General features: G+C 31.0%; 1 protein-coding gene across 1 annotated transcript in view; it reads right to left on the reverse strand.

Annotated features, from left to right (window-relative positions):
* LOC132755309 (cadherin-23-like) overlaps window positions 1-5,250 on the reverse strand; it is a 71,057-nt gene extending 65,807 nt beyond the window's left edge. The window contains exon 1 of the mRNA XM_060746160.1: window positions 5,024-5,250. The gene's annotated coding sequence lies outside the window, so the exon portion shown is untranslated. The remainder of the gene's footprint in view (window positions 1-5,023) is intronic.
* Between the last annotated feature and the right edge of the window lie 750 nt (window positions 5,251-6,000).

Raw genomic sequence — 6,000 nt, forward strand, 5'->3', positions numbered from 1 at the left:
TGAATGAAAAGCGCGCCAAATAAAAATACAACGTGACGTCATTTACGAAGTCACGTCATTAAGTTGGTACCCAGTACTGTGCACGCTGGTATTTCACGGAAACAACGTAAGGGGCTTAAATTCAAAACAGTGAAATTATCAACGTGGTGATTTCACTGTTTCAAACAGTGAAATTACCAGTTTTAATTCACTGATATATTTCTATAAACCATCGAAAAGCATGTAATAAATTTCGATCTTACACTAAACTCAACAAATTTTCTTTTTATTATATGCAAAGAAACGTTTTAAAAAGACATTAAACCTAATACTGAATGAAAAGCGCGCCAAAAAATAATACAACGTGACGTCATTTACGACGTCACGTCGTTAAGTTAGTACCCAGTACTGTGCACGCTGGTATTTCACTGAAACAACGTAAGGGGCTTAAATTCAAAACAGAGAAATTATCAAAGTGGTAATTTCACTGTTGGAAACAGTTTTATACCACTGATATATTTCTATAAACCACCGAAAAGCATATAATAAAGAGAAAAAAAACAATACAGAGCAATGGGATATTTAATACATACAGTGCAATACATCACATAATTATACTAACAAAACTCTATTGTTAAATATTCATATCAATAAATTACTTCTGCAAATGAACAATGAAGTAAATTAACTTTAGAGAACGTCACAGTATATATAATGCCGAGGACGTCACATTACTCTTGAAGATTTCTAGAGTTTATATAAAGCGCCAGATATTTTGTCTTAACAAACAACTCTAATTCCACGTGAATAGATTTATCCATATCATCCATATCCAATGCACGCCGTATACGACTAAATAGGTGTGAGCTGTATACGGGACTATAATTCAACCGCAATAATATACGGAATAAAGCAGTTAACATTGACATTAAGTATGCGTCGACATCCATAATACCCCCAACACATTAAACGTGCACATTTCCAGAGAAACAATTGATGTCACTGACTGTCACATATAGAACGATAAGCACTTTGTAATTGCTTATTTATTTATTTATTTATTTATTTATTTATTTATTTATTTATTTATTCTTTAAATAGTTATTCATTTATTTTATTTTGTTATTTTGTAAAATCAAAAGAATTTGGATCTCCTTATAGATATATAAGTTAGTCTGTTACTCGGAAGCAAACATGTTAGACATAAATCGATTCATTTTCTTATTTTTTCAATTTTCAAATTTTTGTGTATTTTGTATCATGATAATAATTATAATAGTTGTTTATTTTACTTCAACATTTCTACAGACCATTCTCTAATTCTTATTTTAGTAAACTTAATCTTTTTGCATTGAGCCAAATACCCCAACGAACAGGAAAAACTACGAAAAAAATCAATTTTCATACATAGCATTAAGAATACACAGCAGAGGGCAAAACTTATAAGAGAGTCTGAGTTTAAAGCCTGGACAAAATTGAGAGCAAAATATAATAAAGGGCAATAATTTAAAGATATTGAGTGAAAAGCATTTCCAATCTAACAAATCTATTCACCGCTGAAGTTTCAACTTGGTATTTTAAAAAAGCGTTTTGGATTATGGCCCTTGAAATTTCAGCATAGAAAAGGACAATTACTTTAAAACCATGGAGTAGAGTGTCGTCATTTTTTGCAATTTGCATACCTCTTTATTGTTGCCTATCCTAAAATGAAGTTACAAATAAATATCTCTTAAATTTTATGAGTTCTTGTTCGGACATAAATTATGCTAGAAAAGGAACAAAGGGCAATAAACATAGTGTAGTATTGATGCTGTAGTGTCTCGGTGTATGTGAAAGTATCAGCTGAACACTTATATTCGTTCAACTATTTGTAAATATAACCCGAGCTGTTAGGCGAGGGTTATATTGCAAACAGCCGTTTAAATACGGCCATATAACCTGTCAACAATCTTTATAACGAATATAATACAGCAAGCATCATTTTTAGAGAAAAAAGTAAGATTTCTTCATGAATCGACAGCAGTCGTGTATATAAAACTTTATAAAACTGCACGTTTGTAACGTCGCTTTTCATTGGATAATCGTGACGTATATATATAATTTGATATACACGGCTGCTCTGAATTCATGAAGAAATCTCATTTTTCTCTAAAGAAAAAGAAGTTTGCAGTATTATAAATTCGTTATAAAGATTGCTGACAGGTTATATGGCCCTATATAAACGGCTGTTGCTCGGGCTATATTTACAAACAGCCGTTTATATAGGGTCATATAACCTGTCAGCAATCTTTATAACTAATAATATAAACGTCACGATTATCCAATGAAAAATGAAGTTACAAACGTGCAGTATTATAAGTAAAATGTATACGTGTAGCAAGGTTTAGAAAGCGGCTTTTTTACAGAATAGAGCTGCAATAGTAAAAATGCTTCTATATCTGTACATTTTACGTTCTTGACAATCAAAAAACTCATCCATAATATATTATTAAAGTGCGAGATATACTGTAGTGATTGTATTTTATATGATCTACTTCAGAAATACATCTTATATGACACAATGAAATAATATAACAGTATTTTATATGATACTTCAGATTCAAATAACAGTATTTTGTATGATCACCTTCAGATAATATTGCAGAATATTATATGATACGGCACAGATATACATAACAATATTTCATATGATACACTTCAGTATAACATTCATGAATCTTGTATGATACACGTTAGATACACATTACAGTATATAATATGATACACGTTAGATACACATTACAGTATTTAATATGATACACTTAAGATACACATTAAAGTATATAATATAATACACTTTAGATACACATTACAGTATATAATATGATACACTTAAGATACACATTACAGTATATAATATGATACACTTAAGATACATATTACAGTATATAATATGATACACTTAAGATACACATTACAGTATATAATATGATACACTTAAGATACACATTACAGTATATAATATGATACATTTAAGATACACATTACAGTATTTAATATGATACACTTAAGATACACATTACAGTATATAATATGATACACTTCAGATAACAATCAAATATACGTTATAGTATCTTATACAATACATTTTATATGTACATTACACTTTTAAAAACCAAGTTCAATTAACCTTTTCAGAAAAAAAAACACACACACAGATCTTAGGTCAAAGTTCTGTGGTAAGAGTAACTTACGATCACAAGGATAAGAAAATTTTAAGTGCGAAATCTGTCGTACCGTTACGATATCTTAAGCGACCTTCTTAATTACACCTTTTACTTTTTCTAATGTGTCCCTTGGCATATATATCGTTTACTTAAGTAATTAAGTATATTGCAAAATTCAAGTGTATCGCAAACAAACGTTACAACTATTTTGACCCGAGACTTCACTGTCCCTCAGTACTTAATGAGTACTTTGTAGAATTTATCATTTTTAAGGTTATCGTACCTGAATTTGAGGTATCGTTGAGGTCGTCGCAACATAAAATAAATCACAGTTATTGTTTTCAGACTTTTTTAACCTGTCCAGTCCATTGTCATGTAAAAAAAATCAGTGGAGTCCCTTTAAGCTTATGTGACTTTCCAAACTTCAGATTAATTCTCGTAAACTACATGGACAGAAACGAATACTTTAGGTGAGTGCTTTAATGTAGTCATAATTGTCAGGCTAAGAAAAGTGCTTTTTTTTCCTCTAAACTAAAAAGCGGACGGTTTTGTCACAGTTTCATTTTATATAGGGTTTAGTATTGCATTAAATACATGTTTACAAACATATCATACAAATAATGAGTATATATCAAAATGCAAATGGGTTGGGCAACAAGTTCTTACAACATTAGATTAAGCCCTTCCCAGGAATAGATATAGGGTAAGAACAAGAACTTTCAAAAAAATATTGGATTTCGAAGTTTTATCATGTATTAGCATGTATATGGTGCTTTCATAAAATAAATATTCATAGTATCTAAAATTGCGTCTGCAAAAGAAAATAATAATTAAAAGAAAATAATAAAAGCATTATATATAGATCTAAATTGATTATCTTTATTAGTTTAAATAAAAACAATCATAACCGTAAAATAAAATTGTGTTTATTTAAGTTTCTAGACTTTCTGAGTCATGTTAATCCATCATCGAATCGATAGCTTCTTTCTTTCTTTCTCTCTTTCTCCCTCTCTCTCTCTCTCTCTCTCTCTCTCTCTCTCTCTCTCTTTTCTTTCTTTCTTTCTTTCTTTCTTTCTTTCTTTCTTTCTTTCTTTCTTTCTATGTTTCAATTATTTTAGTTTTCTTTCCTTTTTTATGCCGTGTCTTAGGTTCCGATTCAGTCACAGCCAGTTTATTCAATTTATAAGTCGTGGTCTTTTTAAAATGAAATTAAAAAGCGGATATCTTTATTACTTATGCTTTGAGAATTTTTAAAAGAAAAAAAATCGCAAAAGTAGGCCTTTTAGTCGAAAATGTAGATCACGTGATGCGGGAAGCCAAACTACCGTGAGAATTATTTTTTATAAAAGAAAACAACATTAAAGGTATAAATGGCACAAATTAGAGTCAATTGATGCAACTTACATTTGAAAGGGTATTCGAACTTTTTAATCCCTATTACATGAAGACTGGTTATTAATATGCAGCTATGAAATTAGGATTATAAGTTAATTAATGAAAAATGAAGTATTTATAATTTCTAAGGTTAAGTACTGTAGATTCAATTAACATTTAATCTTGCTTTCGTAAGAATTGGTGTTAGATCTAAATATTTTTTTTTTCGGTCATGATTCTTAAATTTAACGTTTGACATATTTTGAATATTTCCATACTGCATTTCTAGTGAACTTTTTCATCAGTGCAAAAATATACTGAAGTCCTATGTTCCAGTTTGAGGACAAATTTTGTTTACAGATTAGACTATATTTAAGCGTCTTAATTCGACCTTAATGCACTGTAGATCTGTCTACTGACAAATTGTTTCAGATTTAACTTAATATTAAAAGAACATGGGTTACCTTCTGGTGGACGCTTACGTCACCATTCTCTGCCCCCGCGATGTACGTGGGATTCAGACGTTCGTTTCATGGTTCTGTTGTAAATTTTGGTGACACTTGATCTTTTTCAACATATTTCTAACATTCCCTATCCAAGATTCTTACCATACCATAATAACATGACGGTTGGTTTATTCAAAGCTGCCGAATACATGTACATAAATATCTAATGGTAAAAGCAGACAACATGTCCAGTCGTAGCAAAGTTGGCGTCCATTTTAAACATTTACACACATATGTGACGTCATTTTCTCAAGACGTTAATGACGTCACAATTATCATAGTATTTGCGGTATTCAAATATTTCAAGATAACTTGTAAATGTCTACCGCATCAAGACAGGTGTCGATTCTAAGGCCCATGTCACTATCTAAAATGTCAAGGTCACAGTGGTTGGAAGAAGAGCAACATCAACAATGGTATATTATAGTGAACATTCTTAGGTAACCTGTGACATCGAACAAAACTGTTGTGGTGGCATACACCTTGCTTTTTGAAAATTTTATTCCTCATTAGCCTTGCTTCATTTATAATACGCATAAGCTAAACACTAAACTTGTTAGTAACTATCATACTATTGAGTCCCTTTGTAAAACATAGGCTCATAGAGGTTAACACGGAACAGGAGTAAAAATGCAGATGCCTTCCAGTTAATAACTCACAGATCAAACCGTTATGTTCGGGTTTTTTACAGGAAACAAAAGGCTCGGTGCTCTTATGTAACAAAAAATAATTAAAGTTGTCTTCAACCTTGAAATGATCGTGTGGTCTGTTACACCAGAGAAATAAGTTCATATTATGCCCCCTGATATCCGTGAGACACCTTAAGCCCACCCTCAATAGCAATCTTACCATACATCTCAAGGGGGGAGGGCATACGCAAAGAGTTCTTGATAGATCTTTGGTCCTCATTTCTGAGTTTAATCATAAGCTGGTCA

The sequence above is a fragment of the Ruditapes philippinarum genome, unplaced genomic scaffold (assembly GCF_026571515.1).
Source record: "Ruditapes philippinarum isolate M1 unplaced genomic scaffold, ASM2657151v2 ctg2557_1_1_1_1, whole genome shotgun sequence".
Classification (NCBI taxonomy): Eukaryota; Metazoa; Mollusca; class Bivalvia; order Venerida; family Veneridae; genus Ruditapes; species Ruditapes philippinarum.